The 18,769-nt window shown below is 45.4% G+C and overlaps 1 long non-coding RNA gene across 1 annotated transcript in view; it reads left to right on the top strand.

Moving 5' to 3' along the window:
• The window catches only part of LOC135391791 (uncharacterized), a 45,020-nt gene extending 31,433 nt beyond the window's left edge, over window positions 1–13,587 (top strand). Inside the window, exon 3 of the long non-coding RNA XR_010422112.1 lies at window positions 13,400–13,587. This is a non-coding gene — a long non-coding RNA (uncharacterized LOC135391791). The remainder of the gene's footprint in view (window positions 1–13,399) is intronic.
• Window positions 13,588–18,769: the final 5,182 nt, after the last annotated feature.

Here is an 18,769-nt window from a genome sequence, read left to right as displayed (position 1 = left end):
ACACGGAATAAGAATAAAAATATATTGCATGATGAAACAGAGTTTCGAGCCATGTCAACTGTCAACTCGTTGTCGCTATACAGGGTGTTTCATTCGGACTTTATAAAACAATGGGGCGACGGAAAAATACGGGGTAAACGGCACTTATGTGGCAACTGAAGTTGCCATCTTGCAAAAATATTTTCATTTGATTTTAATTAATAGAAATTGAATTTCTTTAATTGAACTTCAAAATTTCCCAAGTCAACCTCACGTTTTTTTCTGTTTTCTTTTTTTTTTTTTTTTTTACGGAATTAGAGTGCCTGTAGCGAACTTAGTCAGATCCACCAAGAAATCCGCTCGATATTGCAAAAAGAACTTCCCCAAAAAAGTCCCGAAGTTGAGGCTTCAGAGTTTCGGGTATTCAACAGCGCACCAAATCAGTCGCAAAGATGCGAGGAGGGCCGGACATGCTCTTGCCCCCATGAAGCTACACTCTTAAAAATGAACTTCACCGCATAGTACGGTCCTAGGCAACCATCATATCGAATGATACCGTTATCTGCTCTGATTTGTTGAAAACGGGAGGCGTACGTCTTTTCTGTGACACTGTTCATAATTGTCACAGAAAAGCCGTACGCCTCCCGTTTTCAACAAATCAGGGCAGATAACGATATCATTCGAGATGATGGTTGGCTAGGAGCGTGCTATGCGGTGCAGTTCATTTTTAAGAGTGTAGAACAGTTTATCGCCGGACAGGCGTGCAGCACAAGACGCGCCGATAACAAGGCGGGTGACATTTCACCATACGTTGATAAGCGGCAAACAAATATCCCAAGCAGCACAATGTACTGAAAGTCGAGTGCAATAGGGGTGGTATGTGTCTTATCAATGTCCTTTAGTGGCACGAGCCTGTTCAAGGCCTTCCATCTACCCGTCCACCCCTATTGCACCCGACTTTCAGTACATTGTGCTGCTTGGGATGATTCCGCCTCTTTTTTCCCGCCTTGTTTTTTTTTTTTTTTTTCATCTACCCGTGCACCCCTATTGCACCCGACTTTCAGTACATTGTGCTGCTTGGGATGATTCCGCCTCTTTTTTCCCGCCTTGTTTTTTTTTCGACATTCTATCTTCCATGGGCGCAGGAGCATGTCCTCCGCTCCACTAATCCTTCCGTCTGACTTGGTGCGCCGTTGAATACCCGAAACTTTGAAGCCTCAATTTCGGGACTTTTTTTGGCCAGTTCCATTTGCAATATCGAGCGGATTTCTAGCTGGATCTGACTAAGTTCGCTACGGGCTCTCTGATTCTGTAAAAAAAAAAAAAAAAAAACTAAAGAAAAACGTGAGGTTGACTTGGGAAATTTTGGAGTTCAATTAAAGAAATTCAATTTATTTTAATTAAAATCAAACGAAAATATTTTTGCAAGATGGCAAATTCAGTTGCCACACAAGTGCCGTTTACCCCGTATTTTTCCGTCGCCCCGTTTTTTTTATAAAGCCTGAATGACACGTTTTTTGAAACACCCTGTAGGTGCAGCAGTGGTATCATGCATGCGGGTGAAGGGACCCAGCGCATATCGATGGGAGTCGATGGCGCTAACCGCCATCGAGATCATTTGTCCAGGACATTTGAAAACCTGCACACGTAGGTAATAAAAAGATGATTCAACGAGAGAGAGAGTCACTAAAGAGTCTTCGCTTCAGAAACCAAGCGCGGTTACATTTGCGTTTTGTGTTCTTTATTTTTTCAAGGTCCACACCGCTGCCTGACGCGCAGTAGTGCAGGCATTTCCAGGCACAGAACTGAAACATAGTCGCATCATGTGCTCAGCTAAAACTTTCGCGGTGATCCCAACAGATGCGGCCGGGAACATTGCGGAACTACACTCTCGGAAAAGCAAAGGATAGTAAAAGTAAGAAAATGTTCGATTCTTGACCGCTATTTTACGTGTTATCACCTTACGCTTGGGGTGATGACGGATAGTAAGGGTCAAGAATCGTTCGTTTTCATACTCTTATTTTAAGCGGCAACGGCTGACGGTTACGCCATCCGTCAAATGTTTACTCTTATATTACCGCCTATTGTAGCACTTATACTGCATAGCATGAGTAAACGAAAAAGCTCTGTAGCCGTCAACGGTGCAAGGTGCCCTCGTTTCGTCCCCCAAAGGCAACATCGTGTTCCACTTGCGCTCGCATCGGCAGCAGCGCCAACAAAGAAGGACGACCTCCGAAGAAGGAACCCCAAGCAGCACAATGTACTGAAAGTCGAGTGCAATAGGGGTGGACGGGTAGGTGGAAGGCCTTGAACAGAATTCTGAAACTATGGAACATTGATAAGACACATACCCGCCGCTGTTGCACTCGACTTTCAGTACATTATGCTGCTTGGGACATTTGTTGCCGCCTCATGCGTTCCATCTGTGTCTGAAATCGGCAATTGCATCAGGGCAATTAAGGGTGAACCGCATGGCACGAAAAACTGGCCGAAAACTGTCCGAACCGAAGTCGGGACCGAACTTTTTTTCTGTGCATCACCGCATGCTACCGAAATGCACCCCGAATTTCGGCCAAAGACTTCTGGCCTTGGGGAACATCGCCTTTCAACCATCCAGGTCAATGAGATAATCGCTGTATTCATAGGGGTAGAAGTCGCACACACGGCAACAGTCAACCCCATTGCTACGTCATCGTTGCTATGGTTCTCCTTCCGGCTGGATAGCTATTGGATGCTTCTACTTTTTCGGTTGCGTCACTTCCCATTTCGGAGGAGAAATCTGGCTTGGCCAGATCGTGCCGAATTCGGCACGGAATTCTGTTCTCCGAAAAAAGTTCGGTCCCGAATTCGGTTCGGAAAGCATTCGGACGTTTTTCGAGCCATGCGGTTCACGCTTTAGATGAACCGAGGCAACAGCTGCACCTATATCTTTGATAATGAAAAACATCATTAGTGAAATTGAAAGCAGTGGCATATTTCATTTCATTTCATTTATTAAACCTTAAGGGCCCTTACAAAGAGCATTACATAAGGGGGGATTGCAAAGAGCAAAAAGGAAATATACAATAACAACAATTACGAAACATTCGTATATACAGAGTGTACACACAAAAACTGCATACCAATAATGTATACTCAACTTTCAAAAGAACAACTGTTCGCATGCAAATTTGAATTTCACAACGTCAGTAATTGAAACCACTTCGGCGGGAAGCGAATTCCATTCTGAGACACCAAGCTGCAAGCTTTTAGTAAAAGCTTGCAAGAGTGATCGACACGGTTTGAAAAGAAATGAGCCGGAGTTACATACCGGGAATTGATACATACTGGGGAGTGATAGAGATTAAATATTAACACTAATCTAGATACCTTGCGACGTGACTAGTAATAGGTCTGCTCCATTTGACGGCAACCCCGCCAGGGCAGCGCCACCGTCGCGTCTGGGCCGACTTCACTCGCGTATTTTTCTTCGCGCGGCGCGTGTGCGGAAGGTTGTCCACGTGATTATCGGCGGGGGAGGGCTGTGCGTGCGCTCATCGTAGCATATTTTTCAGCCTGGGGAGACTTCTTTGGCCATACTTGGGCCGAATTCACATATTTTTCTGATACAACAGGTGAGCGGTTTACATGCAGAGACATGCAAAGAAGGGTCATACACAAAAAGTACAAGTCAAAATATATTTATTAATGCCAATCAAGTTGAGATATATTTATTAAAGCCAATAGTGCCGGGAATTGTACCAATTGTGATGTCAATCAGATAAAGGAGAAAAACCCAGCCGAAAAACCTTCACCAACAGGGCGGCGCTCGGGTGGAGGGCTGCTGTGGTGGGCGGAGCGTGACCAGAGGGCTGCGCGCGCGCTTACCCTTCACCCTGGGCTGACTTCTTTCACCATTTCCCTACTTGGGCCAACTTCCTTCCCGCAACAGGTGGGCGGTGCTCGGGTGGAGGACTGCTGTGGTGGGTGGAGCGTGACCGGAGGGCTGCGTGCGCGCTTACCATTCACCCTAGGCTGACTTCTTTCACAATTTTCCTACTTGGGCCGACTTCCTTCCCGCGACAGGTGGGCGTCGCGTGGCCGGAGGGCACGCGTTTACCATTCAGCCTGGGCCGCCGATTTTCGTCATTTTCAGCCTGGGCCGCCGACTTTCGCCATTTTTCAGCCTGAGCCGACTTGAATCATATTCTTTCCAGCTACAACAGGTGTGCAGTAGGCTGTTTACATGCAAAGGATAGCCATACACAAAAGTACAAGTGAAAATATATTTATTAAAGTCATTAGGAATTATGTTATGACCCTGTGTGAATGGGAAAAACTTAGCTAAAAATCTGAAATAGAAGGAACACAATACACGTAACAATACTTATTACAGGTATGATACAATAGCATTGATTAGGTATCACAAATCAAACACAATATTTTTTATTAGGGGAAGTTTTCAATGAATCAGAAGTGATAGCGCATTTAAGATATTCTTAATCAATACGATTACAATCAAAATTTCAAGTGCTATTATAAAAAGTCTGAGATGTTAGAATCTGATAGGTGTAAGTAATTTTGAGCACAATAGCTAAGTTTAATATTCCAATGTGACACAAATTTAATTTCTATCGAAGTGAATAGCACAAACATAAGGCAATAATTCGAATCAACACATAGCATTAATATAGAACCTAACCGACATGTAGGGAAATAACAGCTACACCATACGAAAACGAGAAATGATCACCACATTTAATCAAAGAAGATATTCTTAATCAATATGATTATAAACAAAATTATAACTTGTATTATAAAAAGTCTAATATTCCTATACGTGAGAACCATCTTTGCAATAGCGGGAAGTTCTGATAGTTGTATGTAATTAACTGTGAACAGCAGAGACCCTGGAAGACTATGGGACACGAACACAAGAGGAAAAAAATCTATACCACTACAAAGCAGATATTCCACTTCACCACATAGCACGCTCCTAGCCAACAAACAGAACAAAGAACGACACCAACACAAGAGGAAATAAAATCTATACCACTACAAAGAAGATATTCCACTTCACCACATAGCACGCTCCTAGCCAACAAACAGAACAAAGAACGACAAGAACACAAGAGGAAATAAAATCTGTACCACTACAAAGAAGATATTCCTGATCAAAACAACATAGTAATCTATCATTCAGAAAATCAGAAGAAAAAATCAAACTGATGAGAAAGTAGACATGTTCAAAATGAACTTCACCACATAAACGCTCCTAGCCAACAAACAGAACACGAAGACACGAACACAAGAAGAAATAAAATCTATACCACTAGGAAGAAGATATTCCTAATCTAAACAACATAGTAATCTATCATTCAGAAAATCAGATGAAAAAATCAAACTCATCAGAAAATAGACATGTTAAAAATGAACTTCACCACATAGCACGCTCCTAGCCAACAAACAGAACACGAACGACACGAACACAAGAAGAAATAAAATCTATACCACTACGAAGAAGATATTCCTAATCAAAACAACACAGTAATCTATCATTCAGAAAATCAAACTCATCAGAAATTAATATTCCTATACGTGAGAACCATCAATGCAATAGTGGGAATATCTGGCATAACATTTCGAGCACAATAGAGAATCTCAATTTCATATTCCAACATTACTCAACTTCTAATTTCTTATTAAGTGAACAGCATAGACGTAAGGAAAAACGAGAAACAACACAATCAACAGCTACAATTAATAGAGAGCCAAACCTGCGCACCATCCAACACACAGAGAAATAATAGCTAATCAATCTATCAAAGGCGAAATAGCAAAGACTTAAAGGGGTACAAAAGGTGCTCATTTCTTTGTGTTATATAATTGAAACTTAGGCAGTGAAAACTCCTTGCAATTACTAACGCTCAAAAACAAAAGGCGCTTGCATACGGATGAAATATTCACTGCACTCTTTCGCAATTTAGCTCCGCCCGCGCTCTAACTTTAGCCATTTTGACGTAGCGCTTTCCTCATCAATTACGATCGAGTGTTCCACGTATCATTTTATTTCAAATGCGGAATTGGACTAGATGAACGTGAATCCTCTTCTATTCAAAATCTAAACAGTTACAGCCTCAAATTGAAAAAGAAATGCGTTTAATTTAGGTATCATACGCGCACTACGTTTTCTGGGCAATAGCACGCAGCACACCACGAGCGCGAATGAATATCCGGGACTACAGTTCTGGAATCTTAGGTAGGTGTGCGATGGAACATCTTCGTCATCTTCGAATGGTTCCGACAACTGGGCTGTCGTACTTTGGTTTGAGCCACGCGGCATCGCGTCACCAGCTCGCGTGGTACAGTGGATAGCGTGCTGGCCATGTCACGTCGTGACTTGGAGGAACCCGGGTTCGAATCGCGTCATGTGAATAGCAGCCCAACTGTTGACGTTTGCGCCAGCCGGAGATGTTGAAGATGTCATGACGTTGAATTTCGGAACCACGGAGCGCAAAACGTCGTTTCACACAAACTGAGCGCTCCGACTCACAGGTGATAACGAAGTATGTTTATTGACTGGTAATTTGAAACGTCCTGTACGCAGCTCGGCCCCCCGATTGGACGGCAAAACGCTACGTAGCCATGTGACGTATGCGTGGTGGAGAGAGGCTCGCTGGTTACTCATCTTTGAGAGCAGTTATATGGGTCAATGAGCTGGCACGAGCCGAACGAAATGTATATTTGGGTATTATGATCTGCGTTCTTTCATGGGGTGCCATTACTTCATAAATGTTTGGTGGTCTGTTTACGGCCCCTTTAACAATATAGCACAGACGTAACGCTGAAGAACAGAGGAACACGCGGCGACACGTAAACAACAACAGAGGAAAATAATCAATCACTGAACCATCATAAAATCGACCAATATACAATTTTCATTCTAACAAACACTACAACCCTTGATGGAGGTATCCAAGACATAGGAAATGTATACGGTTTTCAATCTTTTCCTCAAAGCCAGGAGACTTTATGTCTCTGTCTATGTGACCATAGCACCGCGCATGCTTTATCACTCAAAGGGTTAGGGGCTATATTACTTCGTCCAGCAAACGGGACGCTCTAGAGGTCAGATAAGAGAGTTCAAAGGCGATATATTTTATTGTGCAGCGCAAATAGATGTCGATATCACTCGCTGGGGTCACTATCTTTTCGCATCCTTTCCCTGAAACTTGCCCACCACCACCGATAAGTGAAGCGGATTGCAGTAAAGAGCGCCCCATTTTCTCTTTTTTTCTTTTCTGATTAGTCGGCATCAGACGAGGCGAAGGCTTCTAACCATCAACTAAGTAGCCAACATTTTCAAACATTTTCTTTCTTCTGTTTAGTGAACTGTTTCGAAATTATCTGCGCACACACATACACAATACCTGTCATGCTCCGGCAACCAAAATGATAATTAAAAAAAGCAAAAAAAAACACAGCTTAGTGGCAGATTGCCTATAAAATGTCACACAGTTATCATTGTCTACTGCCATGCAAGAAATATTGCAAAGAAATTGTTCTCGACACGCTGGCTTGGACGTGGATCAGCTAAAACACATGTTACATCCAAGCCAAGCAGAGTCAAGGCTGTCACTCTTGCAGTGCATTCTTCAAATAATGAAATCCTGCCTCGTACTAGAGTCACTAAATAAGCTACGCTTCAGAGTAGCGACACTGTGCCGCCATGTTGTTTCGGATGACCTCCAGCGCCATCCATTTAGCGCTCTTCGAAGTGTCGTCTTCTTCCACTGCTGAACTTCACCTTCATCTATTTCTATTGCCAAAATAGAGGTGGAGCTGGAGGTCATCCGAAACAACATGGCGGTTCAGTGTCGCTACTCTGAAGCGTAGCTTATTTAGTGACTCTACCTCGTACATTCCGTAGTTCGGTATGCCATCACCTTAAAACCTGCGACGGAGTAGTAAGGACAAACGTGGACAACAGCTACAGCAGGTCCTGAAGGTCACTCATTTCCACAGCATCTCTCAATTTCATATGCCTTGTTACACGGGGATCGATTATTTCTGGCATCAGGTAATGTAGGTACAACTTTTTGAGCTGGGGCAACAGGCATTCCCACAACGATGGGTCTTTTCTTATTGTAAGTACCTGCATGTCCGTGGGTGACCAGATCCCAAGCTTGCAATAACTTCTCTTAGTTATATTTAATTGCGCTTGGATCTGATAAAAGTATTTATGTGATCGCGGCAGGTACAGTCAACCTTCTTTGGAAACTTTGACGCCAATGGCATGTCTTTTAGCAGTTTCCACGATGGACGGGTAGTTTTGAGCGCTTGCAGGGCATTTGATCTCAAGGATGCCATCGTCATCAATAAGGCGATCGGGGCTCGTGGCCACGTACGGCGTGTCAGGATTCACAAAAAGACCACAGCGCTTCATCACACAGGCTGGATTTCTGGCTTGGAATACCGAAGCTGCCTCATTCTCGTGGTCCATACCGTATTGGCAATCCCTGCTCTGGAATGACCTGGTATACAATACCTGCTTCACAATTGACGAGTAGTTGAAAGTCGCTCGGTGCGGCCGACATATGCTGTAAATCGAGGTGGAAGGTATCCTCTGCTTTCTTTCTGCACGCCAAAGTGAGCACTGACTTTGTTCCAGCGTAGATTCCTGGAGGGTGTTCGCTTCGTGGGCTGTAAGTCTTATTTTGTCAGCTAGTTCTTTAGCTTTCTGTAGAAAGATGGTGTTCTCGAGGTCCGGCCTTTGTGAATCTGGCCCATAGTCCTTGTCTCCGGCGACGCTTGCAAATTTTGGCATCCTTCAGGGATTGTCACGACGCACCGCTTTTCTGCGTGCCTTGCGTTCGTCTCGTCTCTTTCTTTCTTCTATTATCTTGATCAACGAAGACGTCGGCCTCTTCCCGGATGACGTCTGCAGGTAGAATGCGTGCCACTTTACGCCTCTCATGTTGTATGCGATGGCTGCAAGGCGACACCTATTTCCATACCCCCTGCCTTTCGCAAAGTCCACACGCTTTCCGCTTACTGTACGAGCAACCATGCTCATGTATGTCTCAGCCGCATTGCTTGTTGCGTCCAGAAGGAGCATGTCACCCCTGTCAGCGAGTATATCAATGGCCTTTTGAATTTCAACCATCATGCCGGATCGTATTAGAAGCCTGCCCTTTTCGGTCCGTCGTTCGTGTTCAACCGCATCACCTCTCTTGATGGGACAATGCTCAGAGGGACAGCCGCTGTGGATGCCGAAAACATGATACGGGCCGTTTTTCAGTTGGTGACGTAGCCTCCGTATCGCTTCAGGCGTCACAGCGTGGGTGTTTTGGGCATGTCATCTAACCGTGGACCTCGCGAGACCCTTTAGGATTCGAATATTCGCTGACGACAAAATCTTCCTGGCTTCCCTTCCACCTGGTGATGTGAACGCTTTGGTGTCTTTTGCGGCGATGTACAGTCTTTTAGTGTAATTTTTGACCAGGTGATTCATGCATTCAACTTTCTTTACCAATCGACCGTATGAAACTTGTGTTTGAACAGCAACGAAAACGCTGCTATCTCCATCGCCAATTGGTGTCGTATATCTGATTCCGTACATTCGTTCACTTTCTTGGAAACCCTGGACGATAATGTCGCGCTCCATTGAGGTCGATGATGAAGCCCAGTTGCGTGCACAGGTGTGTGGAAAAGGATCTTTCCCTTCAGCCTCCGCACGTTGACAAAGAGTGCAATACTTGTTCCTGACGCCAATGTACAGTATCTTTCTTGAATATTTGCCGACGATAACCGCGACACCGCTGTTTGCATTGTAGCTGTGCCCACTATGACCGGAATCTGCCAAAAGCCGTCAGGATCAGGACATTCTTTACGCTGCTTCGCCAATTCGATTTCCTCTTGAGCGGCAGCCTTCATAGAGTCCAACGTTGCAGCGTGCAAACTCTCGCCAACTTTGTTCTCGCACTTCTGATACAATTTGTAAGAAAGGAAGGGAAGGCCAACTGACGCTGTAAGTTCTCGGGCTTGAGTAAACCCAATTCCGACCGCGAAACATCCTCGAACAATATTAGCATTGATGCTGTTTTTCGAATCCAGTGGAGGTTGTTTTTGCACAAAATGGCTAAAGGTGCAGAGAGGTGATTTGGTGCAGCGATATTCCAATGTGACACTCAGCCCCACTCTAACTTCTTTGTAGAACCGAAGCTGGCCACAAAACACGCATTCTTGTGAATGAGTAACAGCAGCTTTTCCGTATTACTCAATCACTTGTTGAAAGTTGATGACTAGGGTGGCTCGTTCACCATCTGCGGTTTCTGACACCATCGACTGGCTTGTGTTGACAGGGGTTTCTGGAAAGTCGCACGCAGAGGTTGCGGACAACGATGCCGTACGAGGCGGGTGCCGGTTGTCGTCGTTTCCCGATCTGCCGTGAACACTCGGCGCGGATGCTGGTAGTTCCAGATCACTTCTCTGCGACTGCTGCCGGTTATCACTGCCTGCGTCGTTGTTATCGCGGACGTGATGTGGCATGAAAGTACATTCCTGTGGCTTTCCTGTGTTTGGACGTTTTGGGGTAGACACCCATTGTGCTTCAGTGTCCATCACGTCCGCATCAAATGCACAGGACTGATCCCTAGAGGTGAAATTTCAAACAAAGACCTGTAAGCGTATGTGAGAGTAGATGACGCTCATGCGTTTCCTCTAATAAAGTAAGGAATAGTGTACCCAACGTGGGTCAGCAACAACGCGATGCAAGCGCAAATGCTGCATCTGGTCATTACTCACTTTCCAAGCTAAAAAGGAAAAACGAAGTGAACTTTTATTTTATTTTATACTTTTTTTTTGCGGTGCATCTCGTGCTTTACTTACGAACGAAGTTTTGCACTCCTTTGGGGATGTTTCCACTTTAGGGATTGGACAGCTATAAATTATGTCATGCGACGCCTACCTGTCAGAGTTTTCCGCCAATGATGTGGCAGCAAGCCGCATCCTCTTGCGAGCTGTGGCAATGCTCCTTGCTCTTTTCGTTCGCTTCCTTGCCTTTGATGGACGTTTTCTTGCCCTAGTCATCTGTGGATAGGCGGATCGTACGCAACTGGGGAACTTTCTTAAGAGTAAAACCTCCTAGCACCAACAACAGCAGCTTTTTATTTAGTTGAGACACTATACGATCCCTAATACGTTTCGTGAGCCAAAGGTTCAACTAACTCTTTCAGTCACGAGCCCTTGAGTGACATAGAGGATATGTTTGCAAAGAAAAACAAAATCGGAATTTGTAATGTAGTTTGGTTATCGGATAGTTTGCCCTGCACGCGCTTGCTCGCGCACCTTCTCCCGTCCCCTCTCCCAGCTGGGTGCGAAAGCCGAGGTCCCTCTCCCAAGGCGGAAGCTGGATGTGGTGGCAGTACAGAGCAGCCCCGGCGAGCAGACGACAAACAGCCAAATTTATGTCCACTTCACCGCGGAAACTTGAGTGCCTTGACACGAAACTTCAATTGAATGGTGATCAGAATCAACATTTGCACTGCTGGACATCATTCTGAAAAGGAAAATTTTCTTCACCGACGTTATACCGACCGTTTTCATGCTAGTCCCTTAGGGCTCAATGTATTTGTTTCCAAGGAAGCAAAAAAATGTATAAATTCAACCGTGTGCAGAAGATGAATTAAAAAGGTGTCAATACCTACATGGTCTCTTCCATTAGTTTCTGCCCAGAGTATGACTACCTAAGAGCCATGGTTTGCGAGATGAACTGGCCACCGTGATACCCATAGAGATTACATTGGGGTGATTCCGCCTTAAGTGTATTTTAAATATAAATATGCCTAAAACGGTATTTTATTTAAATATAAATACATTTTTCTTGCCTGTATTGAAATACGTATTTTAAATACATGTATTTATATTTTAAATACTATTTTAAATGCAATGTATTTCAATACTGCCCATCCCTGACGTCAACGGACAGAGTGCACGAGGAAACATACTACTACTGTTTACTTGTTAGTTACTGTTTTAGTTACTGTTTAGCTTTTACCCTGATTCTGCGTTTCAGTAGCGCCAAAACACAATCATTTTTCCGAAATATTAGTAAAACACAGCAGCCGCTCACCAGGGCAGTACTAATCCGGGCTTGCAGACCACGGGCTTATCAACAAAATAATCCATGCTTGCGCTTACGCGCCGCTTATAGACCTTGTCGCGTTACTCTGAAACCACTACTCTACTGCGCTCCTTAGCCTCGTTCTCAGCGACGACCCAACATTGGTGGACTGCCAAAATAGCTCTTCCCATTGGGATGAATAATGGTGGCCGCTGTTTTTTAATGAGCATGACTGACGATAACGTGACATTCCATATAACTAGTCATCCGGTAAACATCTGAGTAGCGTATCAACGTTCCAAAGATCATGGAAGAAAGAGATTGCTTGCTTCCGCGTGCGATATGCACAGTTGTTCGCGTGAGGAGTGCTAGACGACTATACGATCTGTACTACACCGGAGAAAATGAACCGGCACGAAAAACACACGCGGGAAAATGAAGGAACTCGGCAAACGGCAGTCCACACTTGCACAGTTCCCGTGATTACTACGAGGTGGCAGCACTGATGGCGGCGCCCATTCCTGGAATCGCGTTTCAGTGGATACTAAATACACCAACAGGGAACTAAGAGGGCACAAGGCCGTCCCGGCCGCCACGACGCAAAACCCATCAGAGGAATAGCCTGCTTTGTATCCCACTCATACGTCTCCCTCAGAAATCATTCCGTCAACTCCCCCCCCCCCCTTTCAACACTTTCCCAAACTTCCCTTTCGCAACAACAGCAGATCATTATCTTCTATAAGTTCTGCACGTTTGCTCACTTCCCTAAGCAGCGATAACGAAAGGTGCGAAACGCTAAGCGGGACTCCAACTTTGTTCCATCACGCACCTTCCATTGCTGATTGAGATAACTCCCGCAATGACAACGCCCACAAACGCCACATGTGCAAACGCCCACAAACAGCGCACGTAGAGAATATAAATTGAGAGGCCTCGCTGTCACATGGTTTTTGCTCGAAAGGAAAAATGTGGTTGAAAGATTAGTCGATAGTTAGAGTGGGGATAGGGAGGGCGGAGAGAAGGGCAAAATGGGGTCGCCGACGACCGCATGTGTTTGTGTCCCGTTTTTGCACCGTTGGATACACGTACACCTGAGCCGACGACGCGGGGAAATGATTGTGCGGAGCAGTTCATGTCAGCAATGCAAAGGGTTTGTTTGTTTATATGAGAAAGGGAGAGAGAAGAGATATTGAACCCGTCTCTGACATGCTCTGCTACTCCTAACATAAATTCTCCAGCTGGATGGCTACCAGTGTTGTTGTTGTTTGTTGAGGACGTTTTGTGCGACAGTCGTGCCATCCCCTCTTTCCTGTGCAGTGGAACCACAAAAGCAAATGCTGAGCCTGATGCCGTCGTCGATCCGTCAGTCGAAACTACAGTTCTGCTACAGTGACACTTCATCATAGGTAGACAATGCTCGCAAAGCACTGCAATGGGCAGAGTGGACTTGGGGTGGTGCACTTCAGGCACGGATAACGTTATGCACGTGTACGTATATTGTTTTAACTGAGTGACGTAGGAGCAATGACATCAGTTCTAAAGCAGAAGAATACGTTGATTGTGGACCTTCAGTTAAGACATCATCGCGGAAGTATGCTGCCCGTGTTAGGGAAGGGGGTGAAAATGATAATTTACATGTCACAATTACGAAAGCCAAACAGCAAGGGGAAAACAAAGGGCCAAGTCATATTTGTAATGTCTTAAAATTTGGATTCGAAAGCGAGCAAAAAAAGAAAAAGAAATTGCAGTGCATAGAGTGCTCATGTAGCGTAGGTAGGCAATGACGTAGAAGATAAAAACCAGAGATAGTGAAGGATTAATAGTAATTCCTGTCTTTACGTCACAAGACAAGTGTGATAATGAGTCACGCAACAGTGGTCTGTCCGCGGTATCAGCACGTCTGAGATGGCGCCTGTCCACGTGGTGGCAAGTTGTGCCCCACAGGGAGGACTCATGCCGAAACACAGACGACCTGAGTCGTCTTTCCGTCTTTGCTTCTCCCTGTCTCGGGATTTTACATTTTCCCTTGTAATATAAAGGCGTCGTACAGACGCCAGCGCCCCCAACCGTCCACGCTGGTTTAAAGATACTGTGACTGTGTCCCGGCACACAAGCGCTTGCTCACTATGTCAACACTAGGCGTCCTTTGGCGTCGTAAGGGCCCTGTCAGACAGCGCACTAAATATCGGTTAAGAAACTGACAGTTATCTAAATGGCATTTGCCTAGCTGCCATGTCCAACATGCAGGTGTCAGATGTGGAGTTAACTGCCGTCTTTCGTGGATGATGATGATAGCGATATCCGCGAATGCTTGTGCTCACTAGTTCAATAGTAACATAAAAATTACGCTCCAGTACAAAGAAAAATTACTTTTACAACGTGCGCGGGTCTTCATGAAGTCAAATGCTGAAACAACATAGTTTTTGAGAGGGCGCAGCGCCCACATATTCAGGATTGGACACGCTGAAAACATAGCTGGCGCCATGTTGCTCAGAAGATGAGCCGGCTGAGTCTGAAGCCGACACCGCCTAGTGCGTACCAGACGGGGGGGGGCACTCCCCTAGGCCCCTCAAAATGTCTATCCCAGACTGGCCTAACTAACGTTACGCAATCTAACCTAACCTAATGTATATGATGGTATATGGCCCAACGCCTTACTTTTCACAAGATGGCGGCGTGTCCAATGTACACGTTCAAAACCGTCACGTGTTCCAGTCTGTCGTGGATCTCCAATGATGCCGAATACCAGAGGCCAGGTTATACAGAAAACGAATGTTCATTGTGGAGCTGCTACGTATTACAATTATGGCTTGCGGACCATCGCGTGAACCAAAGTCCACAAAACATTACGCAGTCAGTCTTCTAATAGGTGCATATATGCAGAAGCAGAATCGTTCAATCACGCTGCTCAACTACAGATGGCGTCCGACCGGCGTCAACAGTCAACGAGTTCTTGCGTTTGAGGGTATACATACATACCAGCGTACGGGTGACGAAGCTTGTCCTCTAACACTCTAAAGGCCGTTAGTGAGCCCCGTTAGCCGAAATTACCAGTTATTGCTGAAGGCCATTTTTGTTGCCGTGTGACAAGCTGACATGGAGGTCCTTTGTCCTAAATGGAGTTACAAAATTAGCATTTAGTGTGTTGCCTGACAGGGATATTAAACTATGCGCTCGCCCGTTATGGAAGTCTAGCGACATCTTTACGACTTTGCCTGTGCTGTTGTCCTTCTGCCTTGGTGGTAGCCCGAAATGCATTAGTTAGGAATCCAAAGACCCAAACTCCGAGACGTTCAAAATCTCAAATCGGCACTATCTAATGCCAGCACCGCAGAACAGGCGCGGGAACGTGTAGTTGTAGCGGGCCGTGGACAACGACGATGATGGCCACGCGCCTGGAGCACCGACCTCAGTTCCACCGGCGCGGCGATGAAGATAGCTCACTGCTAGGGCCTCTCGATGGCATACCATCATCGCCGGTCATGGCTAATGTAGAGGTACAACACCTCCTCTACATTTGGTGACCCGAACCCTGAACATCAAGTTTGGCGCAATTCGACCCTTCACCATCCCAAATTTCTGACACCATCGACGTGCCCTACCACGGCACGCTATCCCTGGAGGCCACCGCCATTACTCGGCTCATCACGACCACATTACGACCACCCTTCGCCTCTCGACCGACACGCCGACCGCTCCCGTCCCACTTCCGTGCACGCTACCGATCCGAACGACCACGCAACGACCCGACCGCTCAATGATCATCCCATCCGGCCACCATCCATGGCTTCACGGCTTCCAGGGACCGACCTGGGCTATCCACGGCCTCCTGCACACTCACGGCCCACCGCTTCATTTCACGCATCTCGACGCTCATCCGCGACACCAGAGCAACGTGCTCGGCTGCGGTTTCGGCAGTCGCGGCAGCCGACGCCACGGCACGCTTCAGCCGGCGTCTCGGCAGTCATCACGGCTGCGCAGCCTCAATTCCTGGGACCCTACGAGCTCTCGCTCCCGTGTCGATTGCGGAGCCACAGGCCATGACTCCAACGCCCGACAGAGTTCGCCAACTTCGCCACTTATCGACCTATTCCTGCAACGTGAGCTGTGCAGTGCCGTGAACATATCTAGCAGTGCGCGTCTTCCACGGTCGCTCTTATCCTGCTCCTCCTCCAGTGTAGACGTGGTTCTTCATTCTTGCCGCTCTGCGTCTAAGGAAGGAGCACTGTAGCGGACCGAAGATAACGACGATGATGGCGGCGCGCCTGGAGCACCGACTTCAGTTCCACCGGCGCGGTCATGGAGACCGGCCACTGTCATCGCCTCTCCGTGGCATACCATCATCGCCGGTCGGGGCTCATGTAGAGGAACACCACCTTCTCTACATAGTCAACAAACTTGGACTAACCTAGGTCTCACTATTGCCACTACACTAACCACGAACTAACCAGCGTCGTTCGTCTTGTGTTGATCGAACGAGTCCGCCCTGCGAAACCGAACCGTGGCTAAAGTGTGCGTTTCATTCGCTGAAACTACTCCGACCGACATCGAAAACATGCGAAACTAACACGTTGCTCATCGATATCCTATTTTGTAACACGGCCATTATCAGACCTCGCAGATCTACGCTAATCACATTGCAATTCGAGATTGTGGTTGTTGAGGTCTGGGATTTCGAACGCTATTACTTACCCGAGCGGTTTTGGTTAAACTGTTACGTTCTTGTTACACGTTACACTTGTACTCTGTGATTAAAGTAGCCAGGAACTACAAAACCCCAGACTACAAAATTAACAAGAGAGAAACTGATGTTCTGAGGCTGGAACAGCATAGAGGGGACAGATCTTTCATCGTACAAAATTAAACTAAGATTTTCACCCCAGAAGGCAATAATGGAGCATCAACATACGGGGTTTGGTCATTTAAAGGCTCGTGTGAACATCGAATCATGTACAAAAATGGAATAACAGAACAGAACTCTGAAATCGGACGTGACAGCATGAAAATTATGATACATCACATTGTTGTATATTACATAAAGAAACCGACACGATTAACCTCGGAACAATCCAAATCATCAGGAGCAAAAAAAAAAAAAAAAAAGTAAGCATCCGGCAACTGTCTTCAGACACAGGGAACAAACTTCACTAAGACTGCCTGGAATCGAGATGTCGGCTGTCTGGCTCGGTGGTGAAAATTTTGTTGGGCAGGTTGTTGAAAAGGAACATGATAAGGACGACAGTAGTTGCAATAACGGGTGAATGTTAACGGCTGAATACATCGGGGAGGTGGCTTCAATAATAAGAATTATTAATTGTTATTGTTATTATTTTTGTTTTGATCAGGTGCCCATGAACAACAGGTTGGTCTGGGGAATGGTGCACCAAATTACAAGACAGATATGCATAAAACATTAGACATGACGCAGCAAATATTAAATATGAAAGCAAAACAATAATGGAAAATAACGCTAAAAGGGAGATGAGATAAACTATGCATTAAAAATCGATTTAATATCTCTTATTTATTTATTTACATACCCTCAAGGTCCAGAGTGGCTAGTAGACGGCAGTGGGGGTGTCACAGACAAAAAATGGCAAAAGTATAGGATAAGATAAATGGGTAGTACAAATCATAATATCCAAACATGAAACATAATCAACATACAACATAACAAAACAGTAACAGTCAAAAACATAACTTATAAACATCCTGATCATGGGCTGTGAGCATAGTATGATAGTAGCATTATCAACACTAGAGGACACAGCGAAAATTTCAACAGCCTGTCAACACGTTTCTCGTACAATCGATATTACAACGTGTTAGCAGACGTCTAAATCAGACTTTGTTTGTATATACAGTCGAACTGAAAAATGGGGTATGACCTAAGCGAACGAGAGGGTGCAGGGATGCTAATTAAGCGTAGCGAATCAGGGGAGTATAGACGGCAGAGTGAACCAGTGTGTGCAGGAAAATACGATCTTTCAAATTTCTACGGTGTGATAGGGTTAGCAAGTCAAGTTTATACATGATGTGCACGTAATTGCAGTACCCTCTCACACCAACATGTCGGTCATAAAGAATAGAATGGCACGAGACATGTGACACAACGCTACACTCTAAATCTGGTACCTTCTAGTAAACGATAAAAAATTCAAAATTTTTACCCTCTATTTCAGAAGTTACCTTGTACCCTATGGGCAATACCCTCTATAAACGTTACACAGATCACCTATAAATAGAGGTTACCGTCTCCTGACCGCCACACCGACGTAAAAGTTACAGTTTCGCAAGGCATGGCTGTCTCTAAGACGCCCGCCTCTTCACAGACGCTACAGAACAAATGATGCTCAAAATGAGCTCCCATCACTGCAGAACATCATTGGCGACGTATAACTGTAATATACGTAATTCATCTAAAGGCATCCAGTGGCGAAAAGCGAGTGATTACTATATGTACAGATTCACATGCACAACAAACATAACAAAAATAATTGCAACTGGAACATATGTATTATTTAATTGGCAAACCTCGAACTACAGCTGAGGCAAGAGCACGAGGACATCACAATACCAACACTTCAGCTGTGGTGGACGACATTCAGTTTGAAGGAGGCATACTCTTTACAGTCCTCACGTAGTGGCAACTCTCTCTACAGTACGCCGAAAACAATTCTATTCCTT

This window comes from Ornithodoros turicata, chromosome 4 (assembly GCF_037126465.1).
Source record: "Ornithodoros turicata isolate Travis chromosome 4, ASM3712646v1, whole genome shotgun sequence".
NCBI classification, from domain to species: Eukaryota; Metazoa; Arthropoda; class Arachnida; order Ixodida; family Argasidae; genus Ornithodoros; species Ornithodoros turicata.
This window is presented reverse-complemented; position numbering and strand designations above follow the sequence as displayed.